This window comes from Triturus cristatus, chromosome 8 (genome assembly GCF_964204655.1).
Source record: "Triturus cristatus chromosome 8, aTriCri1.1, whole genome shotgun sequence".
Lineage (NCBI taxonomy): Eukaryota > Metazoa > Chordata > Amphibia > Caudata > Salamandridae > Triturus > Triturus cristatus.
The window spans coordinates 425,555,971-425,574,855 of NC_140591.1; positions in this window are offsets into that span (position 1 = coordinate 425,555,971).

An 18,885-nucleotide genomic window follows, 5' to 3' on the forward strand; every position below is an offset into this window, starting at 1 on the left:
TTTAAGTGAATGGCTAAGGTATTTTAACTAGTAGTCACGTTTGCAGAGTGGTGGACAAAGCGGGCGAGGTTCAGACCAGCTCTCAGGGAGTTACTGGAGGTAACAAGATACCTTCTTGGCCCCCAAGGTCCCTCAGCATCCAAGAGGGCTTCATCCTCAACCAGTATTGTGGCAGGAGGCGCGTTTGCAGAGTGGTGGAGAATGGGTACATGGCCTCTGAGCCCTCACAGCAATCATGCTCTGTGCAAGTTACTGGAGGTAACAGGAGGAGTAGCCAGCCCCCAAGGACCCTCTGGAGCCAAAAGGACTTCATCCCCCAACCAGCAGTGTGCCGGAAGACATGTTTGCAGAGCGGTGGAGAAAGGGGACGTGGCCTCCGACAACCTTTCAGCAATCCCACTGTGTGGGATGTACTGGGGTGACCCAAGGGTAGTTGCCCCCCAAAGACCCTCAGCGGCCAAGGGGAATTCATCCCCCCACTGACAGTGCATCAGAAGGCACGTTTGCAGAGTAGTAGAGAAAAGGTGTGGTCCGAAGACCTCTCAGCAATTCCGCTTTGTGTTACATACTGGAGGTAACTGTAGGGCTTGTTGGCCCACAAAGACCCTCTCCGGCCAAGGGGACTTCATTTCACAACTAGCAGTGGCCCAGGAGGCATGTTTGCAGAGAGACAGAGAAAGGAAGCGGGGCCTCCGGTGACTTGCCAGTTGTGGTTCTTTTTTGTTTGTTTATATTTTAGGGGAGTGGGGCCATTGGCCCCCTTTCCTGGACCGTGTTTGGTCTCAGGGACCCCATCCCTGGGGCAAGACCGTTTTTTAGGGACATGGCCCCCATCCCAGACTTATTTTGACACCGGGTACCCCATCCCCTGGAGCCCAGCCTCTGTTGTGGGTACCCACGTCTGACCCAGGGGGTCCAGCTTACGAGTGTTGGGGACTGCGTTGGAGCCTCAAGGCCCCTGCGGTCCCTGCCGGCTCCCCACCTCCTGTGGGAGCCAGCATTTCTTCTACACATAGGAAGCTGCTAACATGCATCTCTCAGTGTGTAAAAGTAATTTTGCAAGCAAAGGCAAAACGCTTTCATTTGCTCAAAGCGAAGCACCGTTTCCTATGGCTTGCGCCAAGCCATACCAAATGGCTATGTCTCGGGGGTGGGCACCCTGGGACATAGCAGGAGCTGGATCTAAGGGGTGGTGGTCCTCAGGGCCATGTATGGCTCCAGGGTGGGCCACGTGGCACCCGCCTTTCTTTGAATTTGCCCCAGCCATGTGGTGGTCCCTGAATTTGTCAAAGGCCTGAGGGGGTGGTGGCCCCAGGGGCTAAGGAGGGGTATACGTGATGCCCCACATTCTTTAAACAAAAAGCCTGCAGTGAGGTGGTGTTCCCCGGGGCTGGGGGGTTCCACACAGTCCCCTCATTAATCAAAATTTAAGCCCCAAGGGACCCCAGGGCTGCGGGGGTCCGTGCAGGCCCCCCGAATTTCTGCTTGTAAAGCCCCAGGGAGGTGGGGGTCCCCAGGGCTGGGGGTGCTGGGACTTCCCCAATTTAATAATAAAAGAAGCCACAGGGAGGTGGTGGTCTCCCTGGCACAGGGGTGCCATGGGGGCACCCTTAATAATTTAGATGAAAAACCCCTGGAAAGTAATGGTCCTGGGGTTTGAGTAAACCCTAGGAGGGGGGCCCCATGTGCCCCATCCCTTATTTTTTTATATGCTGCTGGGATTTGGCCAACCCGGGGACTTCATTTAATAGAAGCTCGGGAGCCCGTTTTTTTTCTTCAATTTTGCTTTGCATCCATGGATCCACCGGCGAATTTGTGGCAAAATTAAAAAAGAAAAACTCTTTTTAATGCATAGCGGGGTCCCTGTGGGGATCCCCCACCATATCAGGGGGGTTAGGCTATTCCTACACTGCCCCCTTTTCTTTATTTTTTACTTCTTTTGTGGGACTTGGCTTCAATCCGAGGCCTAAAATGGCTGCTAACACTTCCTTGTTGAAGTGTTGGCAGCCAATCAAATTTCAGTAGGATCAGCAAGTCCACCATCTATATTTTTTAAACATAAATATCTCTGAAACTCCTGAACAGATTCACACCAAATCACAAAAAACATGCTTTCTGGACCCACGGTTAGCTTTCTAGCTAATTTGGTGTAATTACGTTCAGCAGTTCGGGCTGTAGTCATGTTGAAAAAATTAAAAACCCCATAGACATATTATGGGGGAAACACACTTTGGGACCCCCCCTTTTTTTATTGACCCCCACTTGATAGATCACACCGAAACTTGGAAGTCAGCAGCCTAACCAAAGAGGGGAAGTTAGTTGAAAATTTTGCAAAGATTCGTCAAGCGGCGCCAAAGTTATTGGCAAAATAAAAAGTGTTTTTCTTATGAAATCTTTGGCTATCACCAGTAGGTAGTTATAGTTAGGATAGTTATATACATATTACCAAGGTACATGTACGTGGAGTTAAAATAGAAAATCTATACTTACTTACCTTTTGATATTTTGGATTCAATATTTTGTCCTCAATATTAACATGTCTCGATATACTGCATTCGATATTCAGGGTGCACCACATCTTTAGAGGTATGGTTCAGGTTGTGGGTATTTCAATTTTATGCCTACTCCTTTGCGTGCCAGTGAAAGGCTTGCACACAGAAAAGAAATTAAGTACTAGGCAGCAGCTAAGAAAGCTTCCAATAAACACAGACGTAGGTATAAAGCTGGATAGCAGCAGGACTACCATCGGCATACATATCTGAAACAAATACAACACTACTCAGGAGCAGAACTAGGTGTACTAGCATAAAGAACAGATGCAGCACATTTTCCTCATGTGCAGGTAATTTACAGCAATGACCGAAGCATCACAACCTTCCTTCATGCACAGAAAACATAGAGAGCACCTGCAACAATGGTGCAAGCCTGTATGCTACATGCACACACACACACACTCACACACGTAATAGTCTCTCTAGCAAATGCAGAATAGTTCCTGCATTTGGCAAAAGCAGTATAAGCTTCACTCACAGAACACCATGGTAAAGGATGTCCACTGCAGTGCTGGGTAAGGTTCCTTCACATTCAGATGAGGTGCAGAAGTGGTAGTAGTGATGTAAACAGGCCTCAGACAAAGAATAGAGAGTATAAATGCAGCTGCAGTATAAACCTCATTCACATAGCCGATAGAGATAGTAGTAGTGCAAGTTCCTGTTCTACACAGGACAAGCACATTTACATAGCCTGTGTGGCAGGGGGCCTAATTCAAGTATAGAAAATGGGTCCCCAGTGGGTATTAAATAAAGATATAAATGGGGTGAAATAGGAAAATAACACCTCGTGTACTGCACCAACTTACACCCTGCTTACATTTCTGCAAATTCCCCTTTCTGCCTGCCTATTGGTGTAGTTTCTATCCCTCGCTAATCTACTTCCTTCCTTCATGCCCTCCTCCCTATCACATTTCTTTTGCTCTTAATTCCTTCTCTGCGGTCTCTCACTCTTCCATACCTCCATACCTCCTGCTCCTCTTCTCACCTGGCATCCTTATATCTGGCACCTTTCTCTTCCTCTTCCCTGGGTCCTTTTGTGTTTCCTTTCCCCCGTTCTCTTACACTCTGATCTTAACTCCATCTCCAATTCTGTCATTTACTCTCCTCTTCTTTCAATCATTTTTCGTTAATCTCCTTCCTCTCCTCCATTTTACCCCTATTTTGTACTTTATCCAAACCTCTTCCACTCTCAGCCTTCCCAAAAAGTCATTGTATGAAATTCTGAATGGACAACTTCTACAATAAGTTCTATGATACTTCATTGGCCTCACCACTGGTAGTTTCATCGCTGGACAGGAAATTGTAATGCAAGCCTCCCTTGCACGCAGAACAGGTACAGTAAAAGCCAACTGAAATTTCCCTCACACACAGGGCACACACAGCAAAGGCAGTTGCGGTGCAAGCTTTGTGCACTAACTAGTATGGAATAGGCAGCAGAACAGGTATAGTAAAAGCCAACTGAAATTTCCCTCACACACAGGGCACACACAGCAAAGGCAGTTGCGGTGCAAGCTTTGTGAACTAACTAGTATGGAATAGGCAGCAGCACTGTACACTGTCCTCATATACAGACCTGGTACGGGACGAGCAGCTGTCATGCAAGCTTCCTACATAGAACAGTTAGGGCATAGGGTTACCAGAAATGGAAGCTTCCATTATACACAGCTTAAATACATCATAGGCTACTGCACTCAGGGTTGGACTACTCTCTAGGAAAATCAGGCAGTGTCCAAAGGGCTGGTCTGGCAGGTCAGTGTGTGGGCTGTTTTTTGGCTGTTTGTGGACTTGTTTTATGGTCTGGTGGGCCGATTTTTACTGTTGATTTTCCTGATTTCTTTACAAGTTCAAAACTGCCCAAATTTACAATCATGAGCCATTTTTTTAGCCACAAATTTACTAATGGGGAGATAACATGGAATTGAGTTGCAAGCCTTCCTCGCACCTAGAAAAAGTATGTGTGGCCAACAGAATATCACGTTTCTCTTACACAGTTTGCCCATAGACAGAAACAGCACCAATAGATAACTCATGGGGACATGGAGGGTACGCAGACTGTGTTTATGGTCTGGCTTGGTGTCGCCAGACAATTAAGTGAGCTTCACTAGACCTGGAGGAGCAGGTCCTCATGCCAGTTCCCCCTGCGATGGTCCTATTGTCCAGCCTGCTGCAGTCCACTACCCTCTGCTGTCTTCAGTTTTGTGCCTCCTCTGCTCTTTTCTGCTAATTTTTCTGCCTCATCTCTACTTGCTCCTGCCCTCTATTTTGCCTCTTTCTGTTTCCTTTGCCCGTTATTTTGTATCTTTCTGCTTGTTTCTGACCTTAATGTAGCCTCTTTCGGCTCATTTCTGATCTTTATTCTTCCTCTTTCTGCTCGTTTCTGACCTTTATTCTGACATCGCATCCACAGCACCCAGATACCCCTAGGAGTGACAATGCTGTGGTATACAAATGCTGATTGATTGATTGTTTGATTGATTGACTAGAAAGGGGCTGTGGTTCCACCCACATGTTGGGAGCCAAGAGTAGATGTTTTGATTGGGCAGAAGTTCTGTGCTTCCACATAAAGCACTTGCCCTCCACATAGCTGTAATCATGTTGTTTATTTATCCAGATGACTGAGATTGAACTTTAATGCTATTAAAGTGTCTTAGCCAATTAGATAATTAATGGTGTTTTTCTCTGGCAACAGCAAGAGGAGGACAGTCATTAACCTACATCAATGTTTAAGGTCCAGCTTAACAGTACGACTGTCACCTGATCTCTTAACCTACACCACTAATATTCCATGGTTCTTTGCTTCCATATCAATATATTTCCATTCTCATACTATTTACTGGTAAAGCTTCACATCACCATACAACATTCCTTTAAAGCCAGACCTATTGGCATTGCCAATGCTTGTTTTACCAGTTGCTGCAGCAACCAATGCTGATAGGATTTACCATCCTAATTATTTTACAGATCTTTAAGATAAAACACACCCATGACATCCTTCAATGAATACATTTTCAGATTTCCAGCATTCTACGCTTTCTTTTCCTCATCTTTAGACTTCCTCTCGTCGACCTGTGAAGCTAAGTTCACATTTTTTCCTTCCTGTGTCAGAACACTGCGGGCACTGCCTGGCTTGTCTAATCTCTACTGCTGCTTGTAGCGGTAGAAGCTATCTGTCCCTAATGACGCACCTGGTACAAACGAGCACCCCCACTCATACCTGTCAGTATGACACTGCATTGAATGGTCATGCATATTGAGCGCTAACCAGGGCCGTACTGGGAACCCAAAGCAGCCCTAGCAATTTTAACAGACCAGCCCCCCACCCCCTACAACCACCATCCCCTAGGTGAGGGTTGCTGGGGGATTGGAAATGTGAAGCACTTCTGCTTTTGTTACTGGGGGCGATATTACAGAAATGCTGCAAAACAGGCCCCCAGTAACAAAAATGGCCCCCTGCAATAACCAGCCCCCTCCCTTCAGCCTCCTGGGAAACACCCAATGCCTGATCTGGCCAGTCCGGCACTGACGCTTACACAAAAGCCTTCCTTCGGCGGCCCCAATAGGTGTACCTTGTTGCACTCTCCTGCTAATCGAAGTTAGTGTTGCCACCTTTCCTAAAGTAAAAATACCAGCCACCAGTTCACGTTTTAAGATTCTGCATATGTGTGGGCATGCTCCTTAAGTGGAAATTTACATCAAATGTCTGCATTAATTTTTAAAATGGCTTTTCTGTCTTTGTCTACTTTAATTATCAATCAAGAGGAATTAGGATAACTGTAGAAAGCATTTTATGGTTTAAATCTTTTATTGAGATTTTATGAACAAATAACTTGTCCGACATACCAAGGCACACAAAATATCAAGGGCGGTGAGAGCCCTGAGCGGCTGATATACTTAAGCAGAGGAATCGGAACAAACAAACAAAATACAAGGACATACAAATGAAACTTACTCCATGCCCCCTCCACTTCCCTCGTCCACCGGGGCAATAAAAGTTGTGTGAGCTGGCGGAGAGTCAGCGAATGGGTAGGAAATGATGGCGCTGGTGGGTGCTGGTCAGAGAGACGCAAGAATCGTAAATACCTGGGGCAGGTGAGTTCTCGAAATTCGGAAGCAAGAAGGGACAAGAATGGTTGCCAGAGCTCTCCGGAAGTGGAACCTTTTCCAGACAGTGTAAGTGTTCACAGTCCCAGAGAAGGTGCACCAAGGTGCCAAGTTTCCCACATCCTCGCTAACAGTCAGCGCTTTGTCATAAGTCCACCGAGTGGATGCGTGCAGGTGTGTAGTAACAATAAGTGGCTATTTTCGTCATCGTCTCGGTCAGAGCTGTATGGTAGGCGGAATGGCGAACCCTATAATACACACCCTCCCATTCTCTATGACTGAGTGGCCTCTTTGGATCGCGCTCCCAGGGAGCCCGGCTAGCACTGTACATGTGTGTGTTCCTGGCCAAGAGCATTTTATACAAGTCGGAGATGAGTTTCCTCTCCGATGTGCGTGTGAGAAGCCATTTTTCATATGTGGAGAGGTGTCGGTGAGCATGTAGCTTGATTTGTGGGTGTAGTGCCCAGTGTCGAATCTGGAGGTACCATAGTCGCTCGGCCTCGGGGATCCCGTGTTCTGATTTGACCTGCTGGAACGATATGATCCAGTTCACATCGAAGAGATGACCCAGAGACCGACATTCGGAGGAGCGCCAGCGTGCACACATTGCCTCACCCATACCTGGCTGGAAGTCGAGATTATCAAATATTGGTGTGAGCGGCAAAGTGAAGGTAGTCAGTTTATGTTTAATGTTAGTACGATCCCGAGCCTCCAGGGTCAGCCGGGTGATATAGGACGCATAGAGATTGGGCGGCCAGTGTGCTTTTCGAAGGAAGGGGACCTTCTGAAGGGGCATGGCTTCCACAACGCGGTCTTGAAATAGCCAATGTTTCTCTGATTCCAGCCAATTCCATTCAACCAGATAACGCATCTGTGTCACCTGGAAGTGAAGATGAAGGTCGGGAATCCTGAGGCAACCTTCCTCAGGCGAGAGGACTGCTATAGCGTGCTTCAACCGGGGTTTGTGGCCCTGCCATATGAACTGTGCAGGTTCAGATTGGGTCTGCTGGATCCATCCAGTGGGAGGACGAATGGGCAGGGTTTGGAATATATATAAAATCTATAATAAGGCCATTTTGGTGGCCGCCACTCTGCCAAGCCAGGAGAGCGGGTAGTGTTTCCATTGACCCAGTTCTTTGCGAATTTGTCATTGCAGTTGAGCATAGTTGATAGCCACAGTAGCCGGAATGGAGGGTGCCAATTGGATCCCCAGATAGTGGACCTAGTCGTCTGACCACTGAACAGAGTGCTGCTCCTGGAGACACACCTGGGTAGAAGGTGACAGGGAGAGGTCCAGCGCCATGGACTTGTCCATATTAACTTTAAACCCTGAGGCATGCTCAAAGTGTTCCAGTTCCAGAAAGCAGGCTCTCAAAACCGGCACCGGGTTTGATAGTGAGATCAATACATCGTCCGCGTATAAACTGATAGTGTGGACATCACCTCCAAACTTGATCCCTGTTATTAGCGGGTAATGTCTGATTCGCTGAGCCAAAGGCTCCATATAGAGCGCAAAAAGAAGGGGCGAAAGGGGACACCCCTGCCGGGTACCCCAACTTATCGGGAAGCGGGTCGACGTATGACCGTTTACTCGGACCGTGGCTATGGGGAATCAGTAACAATTTAAGATGTGTGCTCTAAGTTTGTCACCCAGACCCACACGTGTGAGCACTTGCTCCAAGTAGGGTCAGTGGACCCTATCGAAGGCCTTCTCGGCATCGATAGTGAGCAGCATGTATTCCCCTGATGTCCGGGAGGCCTTTTCGATGAGGTGAAGGGCCCGTTTGGTGTTATCGCTCATTTGGTGGTGGGGAATAAAGCCTGCTTGGTCCGGGTCTATCAGCCCCGGCATGTAGGGCGCTAGACGGGCCACCAAAATTCCGGTGTACAATTTAATATCAATGTTAAGGAGGGATATGGGACAATACGCTCCACAGACAGTACTATCTCTCCCTGGTTTTGGGATCACCATAATGGATGCTTCGAGCATATTTGCAGGGATCGCCCCTGGTGGGCAAAGAAATTAAAAATCCTAGTTAAGATTGGAGCCACCAGAGCACAAAAAGGTTTATAAAAGGCAGCTGAGTAGTCGTCGGACCCAGGGGATTTAGCAGGTTTAAGGCGTGATATGGCTGCTATAACCTCTTCCAGCCTATTTTCCCTCTCTAAGTGGTCTGCCTGTACTTGAGTTAAGGTGGGTGGGTCAGCCTCCGCATGGTAAGCTGTGGCAGCGGCATTATCCAGTGGCAGGCTTGTATAGAGTTGAGCATAGAAGTCGTGAAAGACTTCGGCGATCTCAGAGTCGTCTGTTACCCGCTCACCATCCCCCTGGCAAATTTCCTGAACCCCTTGTCTCTGCCTGGCTTCCCGAAGCTCGTGGGCCAGGAGGCGGCTGCACCCATCTCCCCGTTGTAATAGGCATGGCATAATCGGAGGGCGGCAAACTCTGCCCGATCCTGGTCTAGTGCCGCAAGTTTTTGTTGCATAGCTCGTAATTGATGCCAAACCCTGGGAGCCCCAGTTCGTTGGTGCATCTGTTCCAGCACCTTCATTTTTTGGATGAGATCGTCCCTCTTGCGCCTACGCTCCATGTTGTCTGCCGTGGAGATAGCCACAAATTCCCCACGGATGACTGCTTTAAGTGCCGCCCATTGTGTCGAGAGGGTAGTGTCGTGGTTAGCATTATGTGAAAGGTAATCCTTGATAGCGCACTGTACCTGCTCTACGACATCTGCGCGATGTAGGAGAGCATTGTGGAGGTGCCATAGGTGCGGGGGACACTGCAAGGGAGGGATTGTAAAGGAAGCCAGTACTGGGGCATGGTCCGACAGGGATGCAACCCCTATTTCAACATCAGTTATGAGCGCGCGCAGAGGCGTGGAACCTAAGAGGTAGTCTAGCCTAGCGTATGTTTTGTGTGAACTGGAGTAGAAGGAATATTCATGACTTTGGGGGTGGGAGCAGCACCAAAGATCACTAAGGCCAAGGTCCTGCAGTCGCGCTAGTCCAGTCACAGAGAGCGCGCCCGTCTGTCCCGTGTGCTGGCATGACCTATTCTATCCAGAATGTTGTCAAAGACTAGGTTCAAGTCTCACCCCAGCAATATTCGGCGATTAGCTGTCGCTGTGGCTTCAGTGAGAGCAGTGTGTAGGAACTTCTCTTGCCCCTTTTTGGGAGCATACATCGATCCGAGAGTGAACGTCAGGCCTCCCAAAATGAATTGATAGGTAAGGAGCCTCCCTTTGATTTCGCCCTCTTTCTGAAGACTTTACCCTGGTATGCGCGGGAAACTAGGATGGCCATGCCAGAAGATTTAGTGGGGCTGGATGAGAATATTTGGGTTGGAAACATGCGGGATTTTAGGCGGTGCCAGACTTTCGACAGCAGATGCGTCTCCTGTAGGAGGCAGATGTCAGCCTTTGAATTATCAAGATATGAGAGGGGTGCTCTGCGTTTGACAGGGTTGTTAAGTCCTCTTACATTCAGAGTGAGGATTTTAAGAGTGGTAGACGGCATCTACGTGAGAGAAGGACCAAGAACAGCGATAGCCAGGCCCGGAGGCCACCTCTGAGATTGTAGTATATGAGCGCATATATCAAAGGAAAGACCCCGATGGACATCTAAACGGTGGGCAGAAAAGGTGGATGAGGGACCCCAAAACTTAAAAGAAATCACCCCAAACAACGGATCAAATGCAAAACTACAGAAACAAAACAGAGTCAAGAGAGAAAGTTGAGAATCAGTGTGGGGTCCATGTTGTGGCCAAGTGACAGAGCTCCCGCCTCACCCGCCACCCGCCTCAGAAGTCATGATGAAGAGCAAGGTTATCTGACCAGCTCAAGGGTCCTCTGGAGTGTTTTGTGCGAAAGCCTCAGCTGTGGAGTCAAGGACCGCGTGCTGGCCTTTAACAATCTCAAACTGGTCGGACCGCTGGGTTCGTCGCCTGCGTCTCTGCCGCTGCCAGCCCGATGGGGAGACCTCAAGGTCGAAGGCTATGCCACGGCGCTCCTCCTCGTCCGGGGGTGGTGAGATACCCAGCAACTGACAAGCTTCAGTGAGGGAGCGCAGCTCTGTACGTTTACCGTTGTGCCTGAAGATGAGCTGGAATGGATGGCCCCAAGAGTAGGAGTCACCCTGCTGGCAGAGATGTTCCGTTACAGGTCGAAACTGCAGTCGCCGATGAAGGGTAAGGAGAGCCAGATCCTGATAGAGCACCGGAGACTGACCTTTGAACGAGATTGGATGCATAGCTCTGGCCTTGTTAATGATCTCCTCCTTGGTCCTGAAGTCGTGTACACAGACAAGAGCTGTCTGCAGGCGGAGTGTTGCTCGCCCGTGGGGGACCAACTCTGTGGGCGCGATCTAATTTGATGGCAGCAACAGGTGAGGTGCCAAGAATGTGGTTGCTGATCTTGGAGTCTTATCACCTCCTGCTGAAGCGTGGACAGCTCCGTGTCTCTGGTGTCCCCGCCATCCTCCAGAGCAGCAACCCTTTACCCAATGTCATCCACGTCTCTGCGAATATCCTTGATTTTGGAAGTGAGATCCTTCTTCACCGTCTGGAGGTCCTCCCGCAATGTTAAAAAGAGAGATTCCAGGAACGCCCGGGTTATAGGTTCCTCACCCGAGCCTCCGGGTGTCACAGGCGGCAAGTCCCCTCGGGCGGAGTGCGCCGATGTGGACATGTTCTGTTGGTGCGTGAAAATGTCTTTGAGCGACTTTTCTTCCTTTGCCCTCGTTGTGGACATATTCTAGACCTCAGCAGTCCCCAAAGGTTGTGAGGCGAGATAAAGAGTGGTTTGAGTGTATCAGGTCCAGGAAGCAGCAAGCAGTGCGTGGAATCACCAGGTTAATGACACTGATGCGGCGCTGAAGCCCTGGGCGCTATATAGATGGGCTGGGTAGTAAAGCATGACAGGATATCATGTCCGGGCCTGGCCTGCTGCTAGTCAGCCGCTCTAACTGCTGCGGGGCTGCGGCGTGGGATGGCGTGGACTGCCTCTCTGTAGGTAAGAACGTGAAGCAGAGCACCTGAGGACGTCAGGGTGGGGGCAGGTTCGCGGGTGATGGGAAAGTAGAGTGTCCAACCCATAGCCCAGGTGTAAAAGCCCACCGCCGGACGATGGTGTTCAGGCGGGCGGCACCGGATGATGGTGTTCAGATGGGCGGCGGGCCACGCCGAGCTGGTGCTACAGTTTTGCAAGGCACGCTCGTATGGTGTCAGCAGGTGTTTCCTCCACGTCAGACCCCCACAGCCCGGTACCTGCTAACATCGGGGCTGTCTCGTAGCTCTCACAGAGGGCTGTCGCTCGCTGGTCTGGGCCCATCGGGCAGTCGTCCGCCTGCGGGATGGGCCCAGTGGCTGCTCCGAGTAGGGGAGGGCAACCTGGGGTGCACCCAGGCCTAGCGGGGCCAATTCTGTGAGCCACCGCTACCCCTCTTGGCATCCGCCTCCAACGGCGGCCACCAACAGGAGGGGTAGTGTCCAGGTGCGCAACGGAGCTGTGGAGGGCAGGCGTGAGGAGCCAACAGCAGATGCGTCTCAGGCTCCGAAGGGATCCAGTGGTTCAGGTGCTGCGGTGAGTAATGGCCCCTCAACCACCCAGGGCGCGTCGATCACTCCTCTCTGAGTAGCGTGTTGCACAGTCCACAGGGGTCCACAGGAGCGTGCAGGCCCTGCCTCAAGTGGTAGGCCCCCTCTGGTTCGCTAAGTGTTCCGGGTCCTCTGGGTTTAAGGGCCCCCTGGTTCCATTCCAGCTAGCGCCAAAAATTTGGGGGTCCCGGGAGAATCCCAGGGCATGCCGCTGCGCCTCTGCAGTGGGCCATGGCTGGAGGAGTGGTAGCGTGGAGTAGGCCGCAATCACAGCCCGAGGCCGCACCCGGCGGGGACGGGAGGCTTGGGGTCAGACAGGCCCTGCAAAGGTGTATCGCTCCTTCCCTGCTCTGCTGCGGCGAGTCACGTCAGGGCCTTCCAAAACAATGGAGGAAGGGGAGCCGAGGTCTCTGAGAGCGTGCCTCGGGGAAGCCGCCTGGCGGGTCCCGTATCACGGGGCCCGCCGTTCAAGCGAGGTGAGGCCTGCAGGCCTTGGCAGGGGAACAGTCATCGCTTGGCAAGACTCCGCGGGTCTCCGACCACTTCGGCGTCGTCTGGTGCCGCCTGGGGTCCGGGTGGCAATGCAGCGCTCAGCCGGTCCAGAGCTCAAGAAATGCTCTGTAAAAACACTGTTAGGGCTGGCGGTGGGCAGGAGCTCAGAGCCGACACGTCCTACCTCGCCGCCAGCTTGGCCATGTCCCGTAAAATGCATTTTAAAGAGTTTTTTTTCTAACATTTATAGCAATTTCAGCTAACATTTACTGTCTGAATTATGTACTGATGAGGCGAAAAAATACCGGTTTTAGGTGATTTTTCTCTTTTTCTATCGGCAAGACATTAAAATATGGGTCATGCTGGTATAATACCTGCCAGGTGGCAGCCCAAATCATGGTCTGACTCCCAGCTGAGGGGCTCAGAAAATGCAATTCTGGGCACAGGAGCCAGTTCTGTGCTATTTTGTACTGACCTCAGGAAACTTCACACAGCTGGTGCGGTCAGGACTTTCCACTGCTAGGCCCCACTGCCACTGCACTGGCATCACCATTGACAGCTAAGACCCTGCACTCCATCTCTTCATACCTCTTGTGTCACTTTCTGTGGTTACAGCATAATCCGTCCTACAAAGCACCATGTTCCAGTTTTCTGCTGGCCACGGAGAGGCTTAAGTGAAAATCTGTCCCTCTATCACACAGGCGCATTCTGGATCCACCCTTTTTGTCACTTCTTTGAGCACCAAGGTACTGAGGTGCCTGAAAGTCACTGAGAATTCCATCTTCAAAGTGAGGTCCAGGTGCACACTCAGAGAATAAGCAGGCACGAGGATTGTTCTAGATCAAAATTGACATAAGTTTCAATTTTCTTTTGAGAAACACACATATGAAAGAATAGTTACCACAGACCAGCTCAGAGCCCAGCATTTCGTCGGTGAAGGGAGTGGTACCAGAATATCATAATCAGCATAGCTTCTGGGATACATATTGTGTACTAAATATAGTTTACAAAAATTTTGTCCATAGGAGTTTATAATTGAAAATCTACACCCAATGAGATTTTTATAAATCATGCTTACTACACTGGGGCCTCAATACACAAGGAAAACAGCAAATTTACAATTGAATATTTACGCTCACTTACATGTGTAGATTCAATACTTTCTGGAATTCATGTTCTCAGAAATATGGATGGAAAGCTGCACCAAGCTCAGTATTCTGTGCATATTCTGAGAAAGTTCTTGTGATATTCCTATCGAGATCTTATTCCTGCTGTGCGGAGTTCTCCTTCGCAGACAAATCTACTCAGAGGGAAGAAGATACCACAAGCGAATGCAGGAAAAATATTTTCCCCTGTAAAAAAACCCTTGCTCTAAACCCTGCCAAATCTGGGGGGGGGGGGGGGGGGGGGGAGGGGGTGATTCAATCTCCTTTACAATCTTTAAAGGAATTGACGTTGATGTTTATCGATTTTCACAAATTTACAAGGCCATGCTTTGGAGAGCTCAGTTTTCCGCCCCTTAAGTGGAATTAAGGGTAAGCAAACTTCACATTAGTGGCGGAGATCTTCTCACATGGTGTACAATTACCAGGAAACCTTTTATGAATTCCTCGCCGATGGTAAAAAAGTTAATTTGATTGTGAACCTACATTTATGACTGAATTTACTTTTGTGAAAAGGGACCCAATATTCATGTCCCATGATAGCTCTGACTAGGACATTCTGTTGTACAACCCCTTAAACCCCATTGAAGCACTACAGCAATAAAGACCTCTTTGCCATGATGAAGATCCTATGAACGTTTTTCCATCCCACTGGGTGTCGAAATGCACTACACGCACCAGCACAAGAAGCAAACCTACGCAGAAGGTAGAAGGAGCTATATATTTGTGTGAAATACTTTATAACCCTTGTTTTGCCCTTGCTTCCATCTTGAAGGGGACTCAGAACTAAGTCTGGAAGACACCTCAACAAAAGATATTTCATTGTTCATGGAATTGTTGTCTCTTAGCTAGCTCCTTGCAGAGTACAACACATACATGTGAATACGATATGATTTTAGTACTAAAACATATCTTAAAATCTGTCATCAAACCACAGTATTTGTCAACAATAGACTGAGGTCAATAGTTCAACGTGACCCCCTTTGCAACATTTCTAAATGTGTCTATGTCACGAATGGTGGTAAATGGTTAACAGTTGCAACATTAGTTGAAGAATTTTGTTATCTGTATCTACCTAGGAAAACCTGTACGATTAAATGTTCGCTATGAAATACTGCCATCAAATTAGTGTAATATACTTAGATCCTGCGGTTTAATCAACTTAGAAAAACAGAGAAGAAATCAAGATATATGTACCGGACGAACAGACCAGGTAAATAAGGCTCTGCCATAATATTTGTCAGAGGAATATTTTCTAAACTGAGCTGGGTGCCAATTAAAAAGCTGAACAAAAGCTGTTAAGACTGGGAAGCCGCAGGGCAGCGTTGCCAACAGCAAGCACTGTCTGTGCTCCTCTCACCTGCAGCTGTATCTGAAGTGAGATTTAAATATATTTTGTTCACAGTTTTGCTCTTGCGCGTTTGTATGTGTTTTTGTCGCCTACTTGCATCACATGGTAGTTGCTGTGGTTCTGTGGGCGGGAGAGTGATAAACTGACAATCATTCTCCGGAGACTGGAAAAAGTGGCATCTGTTATATTTGTGGGTGTGTTGCATTGGTATTGTTTTCAAATAAAACAAGTCTTTTGGTTCAGGTTGGGAAATATGTCACTCAAGACCTGTCATTCTTCTATGTACAGCTTACTTGCTGTTCCTGTGCTTAAAAAACGTACCATTCAAAGGTTCTGAGAGTTTCGTTGCATAACTTTAGATAGCTTAGTGCTATTCTATAGATAGGCAAAAACCATGGGGCAGATTTACAAGCCCCGTGCGCCACTTTTGCGCCGCCGTTTCGTCACTTTTGTGACGCAGCGGCGGCGCAAAGCTAGCGCCATGCTGCGACAGATTTACAACGTGACGCATCTAGGGAGATGCGTCACGTTGTTAAGCCCTGCGCCAAATTAAACCCGTGTCAGGTTTAATGTATGCAGGGTGGGCGTTACATCGGAAAAAGCCTCGGAAAAGTGACGCTGTGAAATCTACAGGATTTTACGCAGTCACTTTTCCGACGCTGGTGCCTCAAAGTGACGCACCATGTTAGGGATAGGGCAGGTTGGAACAGTGCTGGAGTTGCGTCGCGCTTGCGACACAACTTTAGCACTGCGCCAACCTTACCCCGGCAGAAGTGTCACGCATCTGCTTGTCCTTGCGTCACGATGCGACCCATTATAAATGCGGCGCATCTGCGGTCACGCAAGGGCAAACTTGTGTGATGCATCTTCCCTGGAGCATCCCTGCTGATTTGCAGGGATGCGCCAGGGAACATAAATCTGCCCCAATATGTTCACTGTCGCAGTTCACATGTACAGTGACGGCCCATGTAGGGCGTTTTACCGGGGCGGTGACGTGGCGCAAAGGAGGGGCAGGGTGGGGGGTTGCAAAATGCGGCATACGGCCGAGTTCAGGTAAGTTACGAAAAAAATTAATAAAACGAATTTCGTTGCGTGCGCTGCATCGCATTTGGCGATGCTGCGCGCACAACGAAATTAGTTTTATTAATTTTTTTCGTAACTTACCTGAACTCGGCCGTATGCCGCATTTTGCATGCCCCCCACCCTGCCCCTCCTCTGCGCCACATCACCGCCCCGGTAAAACGCCCTACACGGGCCGTCACTACACATGTATACTTCTTTTACCCGGACGCAGATGTAAACATTGTACCCCTATCTGCGGTAAAGTGTTTTGGTCAATTCTGAAACAAATCATTGACTGGTGCATTGATAATGTAGATTGTTGCACTGTCTTTTGAATAGACTATAGGATATAGACATTTCCGCTGCCTTGTGTTGTTTGTATCGTTTTTAACATTTTGCTCTATCATGCATGAATTTGATTTGTCTCGCTGTTATTTTTAATTGAATATGACACTCCTACCTATTTATATCGGTCCCGACGCCGGCTACAACTCCTTGTTCAAGCCCAGTAGGGGCATCTAATCACGGTGGGCGGGGGGAGGAGCCATCAGCTGCACCAGGCCTGTTAATGCTAACCGCAGCGCCGGAGCGAGCGCTATGTGGTATCGTGGGGGCGGGGGTACAGGGTAGGCCTAAGGGCAGGGAGTAGCTAGGGATAATAACGGACACAGCAGTCAGGGTCACTGGAGTGGGCCAAAGACCACGAGCGGTCTTGCGCCCGTTTATTTATGCCTTCGGGCGTGCCCGCCCTCCGGGTGCGTGGGTGCGTGCTTAGCGTGGCTGAACGGGCCGGGTGGCTCCGTTACCACATCCCTCCAATCTTTCAGATACAGAGATCAGTAATCACAGAACAGTTCAGCTCTTGCGCACACCACGCAAAGTCTCTCAGTCTCTGACTGGGGGCCGGGTTTGGCCGAAGGCCGTACGACCGGCTCCGGGGGACGTCTCCTCGTCCGGTCCCACAGGCTCCATTCTCACTGGGTACCCCCACATCTTCGGAGGACCCGTTCTCTCGTTCTCCTACGCCTGACGGTGGGGGCGCGCTCTGCGAGGTGCTCGCCTGCCCTCCTGGTGAGCTGCCCCCGTCTCCGGCTTCGAATTCCTCCTCCTGCGGGTCGGTCTCGGGGGGAGCTGAGGTGACCTGTTTGAACCACGACGCATTTCGAGTCACTGTCCGTGTTCCTCTCCTGACTGACACCATGGTGCCCTGCACTCTGGTCACCTCCCACACTTCCGGTTCAAACGGGGTGCGATACTTCCAACTTGGGTACCGGTCTCTCATGATGACCACGTCCCCCACCTGGAGACTCCTCGCTTGGGCTCTCCGCGCCCGACTGGCCTTCTCGTTGGATGTCCGCCTTCTCTCTTGGGTCGCCCCTTGATCTAGCGGCCGAGGCTGCCACACTTGGCTCGCCGGGATGTTGTCCCTGGGGGCTTTCTTGAACAGCAGATGCGCTGGCGCGCACTGAGTGGTGCAGTGAGGTGTCCTGCGGTACGCGCTGAGGAACTGTGAGAGGCATAGATCCGCGTCTTCCCCTTGTTCGACTCCGATCCTCAGCGCCCGGTTCATCGTGCGCATAAACCGCTCTACCTCTCCATTCGCCTGGGGCCATTGCGGGGTGATCTTCCTGTGCCTGACCCCTCGAGCTGTTAGGTAGTCTTGGAATTCCCTTCCTTGAAAAGGTGGCCCATTGTCCGACCGGACTTCCTCAGGTAGTCCCATCATGGCAAATATGCGGTCCAACGCCGCCCTCACCTGGCTGAACGCTGTGGAGGAGACCACTTCCACCACCGGGAACTTGGAGTGCGAATCCACCACCACCAGGGTGTGTCGCCCGTCCGGGAAGGATCCAAAGTCCACACACAGCTTGGACCAGGGTTCTAGGCATGGTTCTTCCGTGATTACCGGATGAGGTGCGGGCTCGCCCCCGGTGATGTTACACGAGTGACAGTTGCGGACGACTTCCTCAACCATGGCATCCATCCGAGGGAACCACACCTTGCTCCGCAGCCTGGCCTTGGTCTTGGAGACGCCTTGATGCCCTTGGTGCGCCAGCCGAACCACCTCCCCTTGGAGACTCCTCAGAATGACTAGTGTTGCGCCTCTCATGACCACGCCATGCGGCCCTTCGCTGAGCTCACTCTGCGCGTTCCACACTTGCTGTCGAAAGACCCTCTCGTCTTCGGTGAGGGCTTGCACCCCGTCCAGGAAGTTCCACCAATTGCGGTTCGCCAGCGTGCGCTTCACCTTTACGAGGCACTCATCCAGCTCCGTGGCCCTGCCGATGTCCTCCAGCGTGAGTGCCACCGGGCACGCTGCCTGCGACACCATCCTGACGAACTCTTCCGTGCCGCTTTCATCCGACTGATCAGGGTGTGATGGGGCCGGCCCCGGGTGCCGGGACAGGAAATCCGCCGGGTTGTTGGCCCCAGGTCGGAAGACGACCTCGAACCGGTAGGCTTGCAATTGGACTGCCCATCGCTCGATCCGCGGGGGGCCCAGGCGTGCCGTGCCAGCGAAGAGCGGGACCAGGGGTTTGTGGTCGGTGACCACCCGGAAGTCGTGACCAT